This window comes from Euprymna scolopes, chromosome 34 (genome assembly GCF_053919585.1).
Source record: "Euprymna scolopes isolate OS-2025 chromosome 34, ASM5391958v1, whole genome shotgun sequence".
NCBI classification, from domain to species: Eukaryota; Metazoa; Mollusca; class Cephalopoda; order Sepiida; family Sepiolidae; genus Euprymna; species Euprymna scolopes.
Genome location: NC_136515.1, coordinates 11821076 through 11831059, shown reverse-complemented (window position 1 = coordinate 11831059; position 9984 = coordinate 11821076). Strand labels below are relative to the sequence as shown.

General features: G+C 33.2%; 1 pseudogene; it reads right to left on the bottom strand.

Moving 5' to 3' along the window:
* Positions 1-7930: 7930 nt before the first annotated feature.
* Positions 7931-8064, bottom strand: LOC145259366 (U2 spliceosomal RNA; annotated as a pseudogene).
* Positions 8065-9984: the final 1920 nt, after the last annotated feature.

Sequence of the window (9984 nt, the reverse complement as noted above, 5' to 3'; positions counted from 1 at the left end):
TTCTGAAAAGGAGGGCAATAATCTCTATATATAATACATATCTCCGATCAAGCAGATGCAGAGGCCACTGAATGCTGGTCGTCTATAAGACTCTGCTATAGAACAAGTAGGCATCGAACCTGCTATTTAACACGTTTTTATTTTGTCCTATTCGATTTGTTTCAGGAGCTGATAAGGCGGGATGGCTGTCATGTGTCAATATTGTTTTCAAACCATCCTTTTCTTATTTTACTCACCGATTGACTTTTTTCTGATTGTCATAGTTTTTTCCGACTGTGTTCTATAGCTTTTTTTCTTCTTCTTAAACATATCAATTAATGTATTTATTTATTCACACATCTGTTAGCATAAACGCTATAGTATACTCCTATGTTTTTCCACATTAAAAATAATACTGGTAAATAAATTTATTATTGTGATATTATAGACAGGTGAATTATAAAATCTTTGGACTTTAACTGATTGTTTTTTTCGTATTTGACTTTTTCTTTGACGTACCGAACAGAAATTATATATATATATATATATATATATATATATATATATATATATATATATATATATATATATATATATATATATATATATATATATATATATATAGCATGTATAGAAATTTAGCGACATCTACCCTTTCAGCATTGAGTGTAACAGAGATCACCTTGGTGACATTTGAGCGGACCGACCTGGATTACGTTTATCAGTCTTGCTACGCCATTCGTCCGTATAGAGAAATAAGAATAAAATTCTGCTAAATAACAAGCAGACATCAAATCTGCTATATAAAGCGTCGTTGTTTCACATGACTTACTCTAGCAGTGTTTACTTTATTATTATGACTAATCCTAAAATTATAGTTCCAATTGCCTGTCTTTACCGAAAAACACTCATTTAGCTGAAACCATTCTCGATAATTTCCCCTTTCTTTATCTGTGCTTAAACCTTAACGTAGATTCCATGAACATAGATTTAGTTTAGAACTTCATGCCCGTAGAACTCTGTTCCGTTCTCATCTTTTTCTAACTGACTACAATATGGTCATGTTCAAAACCTTCGTGAACTATTTCTTGATGAGCCCTCCTTTTCAGTAAACCAATTTATCAAATTTCCAAATATAACGATTACTACAACATTTTCCTATTAACTACTGTACACTATTTTACACGTATTCTCGAGTGGACCCCAGGCCTTGATAAGTGGTGACTACTTTGTAACAAAAAACACGCTTTCTAAATAACATTCTGCTTCGATCTTTTACAGCCTGTAATTTCCGCTTTCAAATAAGCCCAACATACAAGTGTTGAAACATAGAAACAAAGCCAAATCAACGACATTTCGCTTAAAACATTCAATCTTGCAACCCTGGATAGGAATACTACAAAGACTGCTATAGATTTAGCCTCATTTAAAGATATTATTAGAATGATATACCAGCGGGACATTTGGGCATTTCACAGGGGACGCATTCATATGTAATATGTTGATGTTGGAATTCTGTGGATGTTCATCGTAAATGGAGACGATATAATATTGTTTTAGCTCTTTTGTTAAAACTGCAAGAGTATTTATCTAAATATGAACGCCCGGTCGTAAAATGGATAGTTCTTAATCCGCGGAGGTTCCAAGAAATACTGTCCTTCTCATCGGAGGGTAGGATTTAGTAAAATGCGGGATTGGATTTGTCTTGCAAACGTAATAAACGAAACTACAAGTAAGTCATAGACCTTACTTGATAACAAAAAGTTAAGCAGAGAGAATAGCGTTCATAAAAAAGTGATTACACGTGAATGGATAGTCTAGTAAAGGGTAAAATATCCAATGAAGATAAAATCCAAAAATGCAGAATCCAAGAATTTTAAAATTTCCATTCACATAAGTGAACACCAAGGGAATCGCGTAATTCGAAGATGATCCAAAGTAATCCAAAAGGCAAAACTCCGTGGACTTATGCACAAATAAGTACAAGGAAAAGGGAATGAATTCGAATAAATTATTAAAAAAAAAGATAAAAATGTGCGTAAAAAAGGGAAGGGAAGGAATTTAAAACTCGACTGTGGCGGAAAGGATAAATTAAGAAAAATGAGTGAATAGTAGAAAACATGGTGATTGAATTAATTTTAAAAATATAAAAACCAATGTGAACATGACGCAGACAAGATGACGTTAAAGGCGCTAAAATTTTAAGCAAAAGCGGATTCAACTGAAATGTAATAGTTATTAAGAAATAAATTATAAGCAGGAGTTATTAAAGGACACCAAATGAAATAAAAGGAAATATAAAATAAATACATACACATGTATGTACATACATATATATGAATACATAAACATACACACACACACACACACACACATATATATATACATATATATATATATATATATATATATATATATATATATATATATATATATATATATAGTCATTTATAAAATAGATATGGCGATTAAGCTACACTGAATATTCGGCGTTTCATCCACTATAGGATTCGTCAGGCTTATGCTTAATTATACATAGATACATAATATAAATGTGTATGTAGATTCATTTATCTGATTGATAGGAATGTTTAAACGCTATATATATATATATATATATATATATATATATATATATATATATATATATATATATATATATATATATGGGTCCATTCAACCATAATTGAAGCCGAAACAAAAACTTATGAAACATAAGCCTGACGAATCCTATAGTGGATGAAACGCCGAATTTTCAGTGTAGCTTAATCGCCATATATATTTTATAAATTACTAACTAGCTCTACCTAAGTATTGAGCACTTCTGAAGTAAATACTTAAAGTTTACGCATATATCTATACTTTAGTATATTAATTTTATGTGAGTAAATTAAGTAGTTATATATATATATATATATATATATATATATATACAAGATACACACACATACATACTTATAAGTAAATATATAAATAAATAATTAAATTAAAAATAAATTTAAAAAAATTAAAGGGGAGATGATGACCGTTATCTGCAAATTCCAGATAAAGCAAGTCAGTGCATAAGTAAATGCATGTAGTAAAATATAAGTAAACATAGATACAGAATATTGATTTATCTGATAGATAGGAATGGTTAAACGCTATATATATATATATATATATATATATATATATATATATATATATATATATATATATATATATATGAGTTTCTTTCAACTATAATCGAAACCGAAACAAAAACTTATGAAGAAGTCTATCTAAAATATTTATATAAAAAATAGATGATTTAAGTGCCATCAACTATGAGTCGAAGTCGAACCCCAAACCATATGAAGAATTCTTGGCAAAATAATTCATGACAAGCAATGGAAGAACATAACAATTAAACGACCCGGATGTAAGCGTGACACACAAAAGAACACAGCCGCTATCGTAATAATATAAAATGATGATAAGTGTTTAAAGGTGATAGAAAGGAACACATAATAATTTCAAAGGGCAGTGGTTCTTTACGTAAGCGTTATATTAAAAGATGCATCCGAAATAAAAAAAATCCCCAAAAAGCAGGGTAAAATAGAACATTTTCTGCAAAGATGTGCGTGAAGTGTGGTGTAATAATATTTTCCATCCATCAATGTGTTCTTATTATCTGTATTGTACTATGTAGCGAAATATTACTTTCTGAGTATGTATAAGTACTTACTGATTTGTCTAACTCAGGTGAGTTCTATATGTTAAATCTCTTACAGGCTGTTTACGGTTTGGCTTTGTTGTATTGTTTTACGACATATCAACATTTTCGGGTTATTTAATGCGGACTCCAGTTATTTTGGAACCAGTTTTTTTTTTATTTCAAGTTCTTTCTATTTTACAGTATTTTTTTAGAGAGTGTAGGTTAGTTATGTTGTTTTGCGAGATATCAACCTTTTCGGGTTATTTAATGCCGAATCCATGTATTTTGGAAATAGAATTCATGTGGCAACCAGTTATTTTGTAGAAGGTTTTTATTCTTTAAGGTCTTTGTATCTTCAATCGCTGGTTTTTAATGTTTGGTTTGTTTGTTTTATAGTGGATTTTATCGTTTTTGTTCCCTGCCCTGCAGAACATGAATGAGTTTTTCATTAGGAGAGATGAAAAGGGGTACAGTAATAATGGCTGATATATTTTAAGTTAGGAAACCAGTTAGAAAGCGGGGAAAATATAAAAAAAAGAAAGGTGAAAGGGGAAGAAGGAAAATGTGGGGTCTTGTTTTTGGTTGTAGTTTTGCAGAACATAATAAAGTTTTGCAAAAGTAGAAAAACAAAAAACATCAAAGTTAGGTGCATTTCGTCTCAGGAGGCCAATACCTTCAGACAGTCTGATCTGCTAGCACTAGACAGGTTGTTTACATAGAACCAGTTAAATATCCCTTGTTGTTGCGAGCTATTTTTTCTGTCTAAAAATACTCTACTGTTCTGTTACCAAAATAATAAATAAGCTTTATGAAAAGATCTTTGTAAATTTAACATATTTCTCATTTGTTTGTTCTATGGGGCCAGTTGGTATATTTTAGTATTACTAAAAATACTATCAGTAACATATTAAAAAATGCAATCTTCCATTCCAATTGTGACCTTTATACTTAAAATTAAAATATTTAAGGGGGAATCGTGCATATATTTAAATGTTTCTTTATGACTATGTTAAAGTTTGTTTTCTTTTTGTTGTTTACTTTTTTTACATAGGTATCACCACTTATCACGCCCAAGAGTCAATTCAAGGATAAGAGTTAAAGTCTGTACAGTAGGAATTAGACAATATAGTAATCGTTAATAATAGAAATTCTGTAAATATGTTAACTTATATGGAACGGCTAATCAAAAAGTTGTTTACGTTAGACTGGAAGACACCCATATTGTAGGAGGCTGGTAACCAGGAAAACGGAAGATAATTCAACAGGCGTGAAGTTCTATATAAAAAAGCTTTGTTCATAGAACCTACGTTTAGGTTGAGGCACAGATAAAGCCTGTCGGATATTAGTGATAGTATTTTCTGATAGACGGGTGTTTCTTGTGAAAGTCTGGCGAGGGGGGGGAACATAGATTGGAACTCAGCCGAGCACTGGCCATGAAAACACCGATAAACAGAGACAAATTCGCAACATCTCTTCTGTGAGAAAGAGGTTGCAGTGAAGAGAAAAGGGCATTCCCTACGAGTTTACGAAGTCTATTTTGAACTTTATGAAGGCAGGATAAGTCCTTTCATGCAGCTCGTGCCCAGATGTAGCAAAAGTAGTCCATCCTTGGACGTACCTGCCTCTTATATAGATAGAGAATTGATAGAAGGATCACACCATTTTTCTATCGACCTTCGCAACGGATTTAATGTTTGTGTTCCATTTAAGATTAGGAGTAAATGTCAAGCCCAGAAGCGTGTACAAACATTGGAAGAGTTAGACAAAAATTCTTGTTTTTTTTTGTTGTATGTGGAGGACATCGGCTCCACAAAGAGGGGCACTCTGGTAAGTAGCAAAAAGAAAAATGTACCAGTCATGAAGGATTTCTCCTTCACTAACCGAGACCCAAGAAAGGGAAGTGAAAAAAGTGATGTGCAGCATCAAAACATATAAAAAATTCCTGGCTTTAGTGCTTGCCCGGTGAAAATTAATTTGATTACAGTTTAAAATGAAACACTTGAGTATCATGGTGCTATTGTGCCTTAAACAAAAACATTCATTTCTTACGCCCCTGTCATGTCAAATAACCTACTGTTGATTTTACATGTCAGGCATTTAAGCTTATGTGGGAATAAAACTTATCAAATGTTAGGCTGTTTAAGGTGTTAACTTTAGTCAAAATTGTCTCTGCCTTCTTTCATCAGATCGTTTTGGTTATCGATTCTTATCGAAGACATTCTGATACAAAACCTGTCTAAGAACATTGCAAGGCACACTGTCCCATTGTGTGAAATTTCATAAAAAATCGGTCCAGCTATTTTCGAGTCCATAGGGAACAAACGCACAAAGTTCGTTTCATATAATAGAGAGACACACTTTGAAACGTATTTGCATAGTATTTACCAAAGTAAAGATGGAAGAGAAACACGGGCAACTTGATACAAGCAATGACAAAATAGTAATAAGAGTTCAATCGTGGAAGAAATAGCTTTGGCAGCAAACCAAAATTTTGGCAAAGCATCAATAACACATTAAAGCGAGACAAAGTGGCGTCATCATTAGCTGCAAAGCTAAAATAACGATCCACGCTAATTGGCATTAAAAGGGGTTTAAATCCGCATGTAAGTTCAAACTAAACATAAAACCTAGGCAAAAGGCTAACTCCAAGGGGGGGGGGTAATCGAGGGTCGTTGGTCATCCCTGTCACTCCAAAAATAAACAAAGGTTTCTCTTAGTATCTTCTTTCACCATAATACCATATTCAACTTTTCCGTATTGGGGGGGGTCATCTTACTGTAAGCCTATACACCTTGATCGCGGCCCGAAGGCCAAGAGCAGTCACTATTAGTCGGCGGCGTAATACAGAGTTCTAGTAGCTTCTTTTTCTATTATCTTCAACAAGTACACGCACTGCAAACCTGTGTTTATATATAGCGTACCCAATAAGGACGCTTTAAGACAAAATGGTAAAACATAGAATTTGGTAAACTTATGTCTAATTATACGCTATTAAGTCTGAGACGTTGCAGAGATCAGGAATGCCTACAACACCGGAAGGAAACCAGATGAAGGAATCAAAGACAAGAAAGGAAACGTTTGCTCAAGTCTTTCAAGTTCTGCAAATAAAGTAAACATCGAAACTAGATATTAAACAAATAACTTTTTAATGGTTGTTATATAAGGCAGCGATGGAAAGGATGTCGGGCGAACAGTTACCTCTTAAAAGAATGCACGTATAGCTACATCTATATATATAAAAGGCAAAAATCGGTGTGTATGTATGTATGTATGTATGTATGTATGTATGTATGTTTGTTTGTAACGCTAAAACTTTTGAAAGACGGAACCAGAGTTGACAAATTTGGTATCATATTGCACCTTGATCACCCGGATGACAAATATCGAAATTTCACGTCAAACGGACCAGTAGAAAGGGGTCAACTGATCGTTTTTCTCCTAGGGGGGCCCCAAAAAAAACCTGTCATTTTAACGTTATTCAATACGTGTCACGTGACGTGACGTCAGCTCAAACTTTTGACAGACACAACCAAAGTTGACAAATTATGTATCATATTGAACCTTGATCACCCGCATGACAAATATCGAAATTCCACACCAAACGGACCATTAAAAGGGGGTGAACTGATCATTTCTCTCCTAGGGGGGGCCCCCAAAAAAACCTGTCATTTTAATGTTAATATTACATAATCCAAAAACGCTTAGTCATGTCACGTGACGTGACGTCAACATCCAGTAATGGCGAACAAATGTAAACAAACACTTTGTTTTACCGATACTTTTGTAATTTCTCTTCTGCTTTGTTCTAGAGATTGTTAAACTCCATGACAATGTCTCCAACGTATTTAACTGGTTAAAAATAGTATTTATACAAGAGTTTTAACGAAAAATATCAGGAAAAAATGTACAGGAATAAAAAAAAATTCAGCTTTCAAAATATTCGTCGATAAAAAAACCGATCTTTATATTTACGCTAGCCATTTTGTATATTACCACGTGACCTGCTATCTCTTAAACTGGAGGGGGGGGGATCCACTTGAATCCAACAAAACCAGTAATTTTTTTTTTCTATTATATATACATCATTTTCTATAAAATTAAGTGTAGACTTTATAATTAAAACAAAAAATGTTATTCATACTAAAAAAAAAAAACGCTTAGTCATGTCACGTGACGTGACGTCAACATCCACTAATGGCGAACAATTGTACCTATTTACTATGCCTCCCCACGGGACAGAGTTAGACACCAGGGTCGTTTTTTAACGTGGAGAAAAGGTACAAAAATAAAAATTGTCTCAGTCGTGGAGGATTTCTCCTCCACCGAAAGAGAACAAGAAATAGAAGTGCAGCATCTGAAGAACAGATACTACACTTTGATCTTGACCAAAAGGCCAAGAATGCGAACAATTGTAAATAACAACTTTTTTCACAAAACCAACACCGTCTTTCTTTTTTTTCTCTCTCTTTCTCTCTCTCACCCACTTACTCTTCCCTCTCTCTCACCCTCTTTCTCTTGACGTCACACCACTGTTAAACTGTGGGGGGGGGGAACACATTCCCAGGCATTATCTCCTATAGATGCACATTTTATTAGAAATTCAGCTTTCAAAATATTAGACGATAATAAAAATATAAAACCAACACCCTCTTTCTCTTTTCTCTCTCTCTCACCAACTTACTCTTCTCTCTCTCTCACCCTCTTTCTCTTGACCTCCTACTACTGTTAAACTGTGTGTGTGTGGGGGGGGGGGGGAAGAGGCAGCTTGAAAACCAACAAAAACAGTGCACAGTTTCCCAAGCATTTGGGGTGGGAAGGGGGGGAAGAAGCCGAGCGCACAGTTTCGTGTGAGAGAGAGAGAACAATTCTCAACCTATATACTCAACAAATTTTTTATCTACAGATTTGAAAGTTTGTATATAGGGTATTCAGACATATGGAAATATATCTAGCATAATCTATCTATTATATCTATAAAAGTGAAAATGTGTGTGTGTGTGAGGTAGCCAGAGAGAGAGAGAGAGAGAGAGAGAGAGAGAGAGAGACAACAATTCTCAACCTATATATTCAATACATTTTTTATCTACAGATTTGAAAATTTGTATATAGGGTATTCAGACATATGGAAATATATCTAGCATAATCTATCTATTATATCTATAAAAGTGAAAATGTGTGTGTGTGTGTGTGTGTGTGTGTGTGTGCGTAAGAGAGAGAGAGAGAACAATTCTCAACCTATATACTCAACGTATTTTTATCTACGGATTTTAAACTTTGTATATAGGGTATTCAGACATATAGAAATATATCTAGCATAATCTATACATTATATCTATAAAAGTGAGAATGTGAGTGTGTGAGAGAGAGAGAACAATTCTCAACCTATATATTCAACAAATTTTTTACCTACAGATTTGAAAATTTGTATATTGGGTATTCAGACATATGGAAATATATCTAGCATAATCGATCTATTATATCTATAAAAGTCAGAATGTTTGCGTGTGGTTGTGTGTGTAAGGTTGCGAGAGAGAGAGAGAGAACAATTCTCAACCTATCTATTCAATAAATTTGTTATCTACAGATTTGACCATTTGTATATAGGGTATTCAGACATATGGAAATATATCCAGCATAATCTATCTATTATATCCATAAAAGTGAGAATGTGTGCGTGAGAGAGAGAGAGAGAGAGAGAGAGAGAGAGAGAGTAAGTACAATTCTCACCCTATATATTCAACATATTTTTTATCTACCGATTAGAAAATTTGTATATAGGGTATTCAGACATATGGAAATATATCTAGCATAATCTATCTATTATATCTAGAAAAGTGAGAATGTGTGTTAAAGAGAGAGAGAGAAGAGAGAGAGAGAGAACAATTCTCAACCTATATATTCAACTAATTTTTATGTACAGATCTGAAAATTTGTATACAGGGTATTCAGACATATGGAAATATATCTAGCATAATCTATTATATCTATAAAAGGTAGAATGTGTGTGTGTGTGTGTGAGTGAGTGAGTGAGTGAGTGAGAGAGAGAGAGAACAATTCTCAACCTATATACTCAACAAATTTTGTATCTACAGATTTGATAATTTGTATATAGGGTATTCAGACATAAGGAAATATATCTAGCATAATCTATCTATTATATCTATAAAAGTGAGAATGTGTGTGAAAGAGAGAGAGAGAGAACAATTCTCAACCTATATATTCAACAAATTCTATCTTTACAGATTTGAAAATTTGTATATAGGGTATTCAGACATTTGGAAATATATCTAGCATAATCTATTATATCTATAAAAGTGAGAATGTGT